The 6957-nt window shown below is 28.4% G+C and overlaps 1 long non-coding RNA gene across 4 annotated transcripts; it reads left to right on the top strand.

The window, feature by feature from the left end:
• Window positions 1–4793: 4793 nt before the first annotated feature.
• On the top strand, window positions 4794–6675 carry LOC113002688. 4 transcript variants are annotated; one of them, XR_005574428.1, is made up of 5 exons: window positions 4794–4808; window positions 5026–5207; window positions 5295–5485; window positions 5659–5997; window positions 6155–6675. It is a non-coding gene; the product is annotated as an uncharacterized LOC113002688 (long non-coding RNA). The 4 variants fall into 4 exon arrangements; XR_005574430.1 differs by lacking the exon at window positions 4794–4808 and having other exon boundaries at window positions 4960–5207; window positions 5659–5823; window positions 5875–5997; XR_005574429.1 differs by lacking the exon at window positions 4794–4808 and having other exon boundaries at window positions 5066–5207; window positions 5659–5823; window positions 5886–5997.
• The last annotated feature ends 282 nt before the right edge of the window (window positions 6676–6957 follow it).

Here is a 6957-nt window from a genome sequence, read left to right as displayed (position 1 = left end):
AAAATGTCCGCGAAAATGCATCACAGTAATATTACTGTGATATTTCATAGTAATATTACTGTGATATTTCACAATATTTCTGTGATGTTTATGTGATATTTAAATAATATTGCAAAAAATTAAATAAATAAATTATTTCAATTTATTTTATTTTTATTGTTATTCTTAATATTATTTTCATATCGTTACATGTAATATATATTAAACATAAAAAAAATTATATTTATTAAAACAGAATACAATAATGTAAACGTAATAAATGTTTAATTTACAAAAAAAATCTCTTGTATCCTTTTTCATTTTTGTTAAAAAAGATTCAATTTGAATTATAATTTTAATTTATGTTCAAGATAAAATAACAATACAAAATATTATTTACATGTAAAAATATAAAATTTTATATGGAACAGCGTTCCACACGTACCCCTTAAAAAAAAATTGATAAACTTGTTTCAATAAACTGATTACTGATTAGTAACTGACAAAATATAATCAGTTACTGATCAGTAATCAGTTTATTGAAACAAGTTTATCAACTTTTTTTCAAGGGACGTTATATTGGAAAAAAATTAGAACAAGTATTCGTTTCTAAATTACAACAAGCAACAATTTTCTTTAAAGTCTCACTGAAGTGTGAGCTCGTGGTGAGTCGGCCCGGTCGGCCGCCGTGGCGTCTAGATATAACACCTGAGGCTGCATTTGACTCACGAGAAGGTCTCCAGCGGCGCGGCCACCTAGCGGTGGTGCCACTCACTTGTTTGCGTGGAGTCTTATACACACGGCGGGACAGCATAGCGGCTGTGTACACGCTCGCTTGTTTCGTCGTATGTTGTGACGGTCGGTGACTGAGCCGCAACATTATATACATACATATAATTAATGAACATTGTAAAATACCTAATTAATGATAGAATATATATAATCATATTTTTTAATAGAGTTGAAAAAAAAGTGAAATCTAAAGAAAAATTTGTTGGTAATTTAATATTTTAATTAACTTGAAAAACCTTTTACTGTGGTGTATAATAGTCTAATCAATATTAATGAATAAACTATTTCACAAAATAATGTACCGAGCAGTAAATATTAAATGACGTAAAAATGTATATTTTTTTAAAAACTTTTTAATATACTTTGAAATATTTATTGCCAAGTGAATAATAAATGTGTATTAACAAAACTTTTTGTAAACATTTTTTTTTAATTCCTCATTATAAAAATTTTTAAAAATTAAAATCAATTTTGTGCTCCTGTAAAAATTATAAATGACAATAAGATAAATACAAAGGTTTTTCTGTAATTTTTTAATAAAATCATTATTGATCGAGTTGTAAAACAACAATTAAATTGATAGATTACATAGAAGAGCGTACATTATAGTTTATACATATATACAGTTTAAGGAATAAACTAAGTAAATATCTAAACTAATAATAAAGTTAATTAATTTTTTTTCTTAACATTTACTTTTATTCCACGAAAGGGCAAAGACATAATTATTTTATTTGTAAGTTGATTTCTTCTATAGGATATCGAAATTACCAAGAATATTAAGGATACTAAAAATATCGAAATTAATCAAAGAGATAGTGACGTTGCATTAATAAGACATAATAAAAACGTGGTTTGACATTACCTTGTTCTTTGAAATTAAATATTGCAACAATATATTGCAATGATATCATTGGAATATTTTAATGTTATTATCACTGTGTAATATCACAATAATATTTCTGTGATATTTCTGTGATATCAGTGGAATATTTCAATGTCATTATCACTGTGTAATATCACAGTAATATTTCTGTGATATTTCACAGTAATATGTAATATTTCTGTGATATTGCAATAATTCTGTGATATCACAGAAATATTACGTGCTATGTGTGATATATATATGACCTTTTTTATAGAGCTTATTACTAGCTTTATTTTTTCTTTGACACATTTTTTCGTAAAATAAATATTTACTGAAATAATTAAGAAAAACTATTTTTTCTTTCTCTGATAATATTTTTTTAATAAAAAGTGAGCATTACTCAAAACCTTTTGTATGTCACTCAGTACCTTTCCATTGATAACATATGTCAAGGTCACGATCGTCAGAGGCTGCTCCCCTAATGTGAACTTTTATCAAAATAAATACTTAAACAATATTAAATAAACGTTTAAAAAACGTATTTGTTTATTTAAAAAAATAAAATAAATATTAACTAAATATTAAATTAATATTTAATAAATGTTAAATTAATGTTTTTGAAATTGTTGTTTCAAATAAAAAATTAATGTATAATGAATATTAAATTAATATTAAATTAATGTTAAATTAACGTTTTTAAAAAATACGTTTTTTCAAATAAAAAAAAATAATGTAAAATAAATATTAAATTAAAATTAAATAAATGTTAAATTAATGTTTTTAAAAATGTTTTTTCAAATGAAAAATTAATGTGCAATAAATATTAAATAAATGAAATAAAGGTTAAATAAATATTTTCCCAAATCATTATTTCAAATATTTAATTAATGTTAAATAAACGTTAAATAAACGTTAAATAAATATTAAATAAGTATTTTTTCTAAATCATTATTTTAAGTATTTAATTAATGTTAAATAAATATTTAAAAAACATTTAAAAAATATTTTGTGCTGATAGGGGTACTTTTAATGCAATATATTATATATCAATGTTTTTATTCTTTTTTTTATGATTTACAATTAAAAATTAATAATATTATTTACAATATCTTTAGTAAATTAGCATTAAAAATATTAAAAGCATAAAAAGTACTTGAAAAAAATGCGCAATGATTGAAAGTTCGTATAGTATTTTGTAAATTTGTTAATTTAATATAATATACGGGATGGTCTTGTTTGATCATGTTGCGATTGACCACAGCGTACCGCTATCACATATAGGGCATGTTCCGAAATTAACTGGCAGTACTGTCAGCACTGCTTTAGCGTTCCGAAATAGAATTTCTTGTGCTGTTGGATACTGAAAATTACTAACCATTCTGCATAAATTAACTTTAGGGAATTACTGACTTCCGGTTGTTTTTACTTGATCCCAAGAGGTAAGGCACATGCAGTAAAAGCAGTACCAGTAGCGGAATTCTGTAACTCCTTAGCGACAATTCGATATCGTTACAGCATCGTTGCGCAGATATTATATATGGTAGAAAAGTTGCGCAACGACACATAACGATATCCCTAGCTTTAGAGTTAAGAGTTACAGAATCCCGCTACAGAGCACAAAACGCACAAAATCAAAAGCAATTAAGTTACTGAGCAAGAAAAACATAAAAAGTTATGGCTTCGGAATACGAATTAAGGTCATACAAAATCGTAGATAATAAAGATAAATGTATATATACGTATTATTAATTATCTCCCGAAGAATACGAGAAGGCGATAAATGGTAATATGTATTACAGATGTACTACATTAAGATAAAAATAATAAAGAATTGTTTTAAACTCCTTAATAATAATTATTAAATAATAAATTTTCAAGGAATTATAAAATTGCTATTACTCTTGGACGAATGTTTTAGAGTTCTTTACGAGTTCTTTTTTATTTTTATATTAACTAAATATATTAAACATAACCTTGCTGTATGTTTATGTATATTTAATTATAGGTATGGGAAATAACGAGTTACAATATGTAACGGTCGGTATCTTTTTATAATTTAGTTATAATTAATGTTACAATTTTCCATAATAGTAAGATCGAAGTTGAAATAATTAATCATGATCATTATGCGTTTACCATCAATCGTGCATAAAACTTGCAATAATACCTTTTTTTACACCGAATATTTGATACGCGTAATATTTAGTAACTTTCTATTCAATTATCTTAATTTCGGTAATAAATTTAATGAATAGTACCCAGTCGGCACAGAGAATTCAAAAAGAATTCAGACTTGTCATCATTCAAAATTCATTTTCAAACGCAAAAAGAACTCTTTTCAGAAAAAGAATTCTTTCTGCATTTCAAAATAAACACTAAATTGATGACATACGTCTGAATTCTTTTTTAATTCTTTTTGAATCTGTGTGCCGACTGGGTATATTAAGCTGGTACAATATGAATCAAGATAATTAATTAAATATAGATATCACGTATACATTTACACGTATTGTCGAAATTAAGACAATTTAATAGAAAATTACTTGTTAATATGCGTGTCAAGTGTTTGGTGTAAACTAGGTCATAATTTCTAACGATTTGTAGCATTGTTCAAGTAATAATTTTCGTAATTTTGTTTTAAACACGCGCGCATATGTTAAAGAGATTTACTACTTAAACAGTGCTATAAATCCTTAGAAATTATAATTATGTCCTATTATTAGAGAATTTCGTGGGTATTAATATTGTCTCCGTCATTTTTCGGGAAAAATTATCGCCTAAACGGTCTTGCACATAAAATGCACAACAGAGCATAAACGCAGCATAAGGCCTCTGGGCCAATGAGAATCTTATGTAAATCAATATGGCGATTTTATGCTGGATGCTTATTGGCCTATTGGTCTTATGCTGTGCTTATGTTATATTATGCATTTCATGTGCGAGTGCGAGGCCTTTAACCGGGTAGCGTGATACATTCTTGTGCGTACGGCAGGATTATCACGTTACCCTCACGCCGTGAAATGTGCCCCTCATGCGTGATTTTACCATGCAACTTTTTACGCGTTCACACATTCGTATGTACTTGACCGAAGCAAAGTTCCGGATGAAGAAATGACTATTTTAAATCGTTTGTATTTCGTTTGAAGAGTTATGAAGTGCATTTGAAAAGGTTTGTGAGTCCTTCAATTTGTCCTTGTAATTAATTTTTTATTTTTACACCGTGTATTTGGCCGAAAAAATTAACCGGAGCTAAATTAAACAAAAATCTTGTATGGATTCGTTTGTATTTCGTTTGAAGACTTTTGAAGTGTCGTCAGAAACGTTTGTGAGTTATCCAGATAATTTTAATAAAATATTTTAAAGTCATGTAATTGACCGAAATATAGATTCCAGGCGCTACTGGTCCTGAAGTACCAGAAGGCGCGTTCGGTGTAATCTCTAGTATTTCGATACTCCTGGTTCTTTCTTGACAGTAAGGATAAACAATGTGCAGTCACAGTAAGTCACATATTCCCAAAATATCTGGGGGGGCTATTACGGTTTCTGAAACGAGGTGAAAATTACAAAAGTGAGCAAATTCATTAGTTGTTGATCAATAAAGTTATAGATATTCTAGTAAATTTGTTCACTTTTGTAATTTTCATCTCGTTTTAAGAACCGTGATAGCCCCCCTGAGAAGGTGCAATTGGTGTTGCAAAAGCGAATTGGTATTTAATCAACGAGATTCAGAGACGGAAGCACAAGCCCAGGATGATCCTTCCCGAGAAAGCAGTCTCCGTACTTTGTCTGGAACCAAGATTCATAACTCCAGCGATTAGAACCTGTTCGGATGCACTCAAATGCAAAGTACAATAGAATTAATTTTTTCAGAAAGATGAAAATGTATTTAATATTTACACATAAAATAACATTGGATCCAAGATCCTTGACGATAGTTGATGCATCTTTATTTATTTTTGCAAGTAATTTTTTTGGATGCTGTATTGATTTTATGTTCAACGCACTATATTTTATTGCAGGTTTGTCGTGCCATGAGATATTTTCCTCCTGAACAATGCAGTATGGTCAATGTTAAAGTGATCGGGTGTTTACTGTTTGTATGTGATGGCGACACACTATAGTTATACCGGTGATTCAAGAACAGATTGGAATATTCCATCTGCGACTTGCTCTCAATGTTTAAGGTTGGTAGGCGTTGTTGCAGCATATCCAGGTCATTTTGTTGCTTATTGTAGACGACTTTCAGGACTATGGGAGCAATACAATGATCTAAATACTACAGTAAAATCTTGTTCACATAATGAGACAATTAGTCCTATTGCTGCAGTTTATATCATATATGAAGATAATTAAATATGGTATGTATATTATAGATATATGTCAAATATAAGAAGAAAAATATATTTATAAGTATAAAATTTAGAAAAAAAATTCATGGATATAAATGTAACATATATAAATTATCTTGTTTTGTATGACATGATCAGTAATACACATGTTTTTCTTGCATTACAGATTGCATCGTTCGATGTAGACTGTCATAATCATTTAAATTTGACATATTCGTCTATAAGACCACCACGACGCGGAAAAAACAAGATCTAACGATTGAAAGTGATAGAGGCACAGTTGTCGAGAGCAATCATGTCACTCCAGAACCGAGTAATGTAGCGGCAAATCATCATCGTCATCAGCTCAGAATCAAAACAAAACACCAACATGATTCAAACAGGCATTCAAATAATCAATTACTTAACACCACCAAAAGGCGTAATTCCTTAATTTTTAATACAAATAGTATGCTATACGGGATTCCTATGAAGATGTATGTATACGCGAGTACGAACGTATTATTTCATCCAAGTTAAATATGTGGAATGCAAGTTTAAATTCTCGTCCCTTTTTGCAGACAAAACTCAGATCCATGCATCGTCTTTTCATTGTTAGAGCCAATTTGTATTTTACAGCACGTATACATACATGATGTCATACGTATTCCTCTAATGAGTCTTAATATATAATCTGTACACAACAAACGTCCGTATCTCTTATTATTCTAATTGAAATGTACAAAGCTTGATATGTAAGAGAGTCTAATACTTAGGAGAGATAGTTACAAAAGTGAGAAAATAGTACATATACAAATAGTAGGATTCTTAACTTATGTCTATGGCCGCGATAATAACATCTTATTTGTTTATATATATATACATATATACACATATATATATATATATATATATATATATATATATATATATATATATATATATTTGTATGAAGAACAGCGATACAGCCGAATAATGAAAAGTACAATT

The sequence above is a fragment of the Solenopsis invicta genome, chromosome 1, assembly GCF_016802725.1.
Source record: "Solenopsis invicta isolate M01_SB chromosome 1, UNIL_Sinv_3.0, whole genome shotgun sequence".
NCBI lineage: Eukaryota > Metazoa > Arthropoda > Insecta > Hymenoptera > Formicidae > Solenopsis > Solenopsis invicta.
The sequence above is the reverse complement of the archived record's forward strand: the minus strand, read 5'-3'. Positions and strand labels throughout refer to the sequence as shown.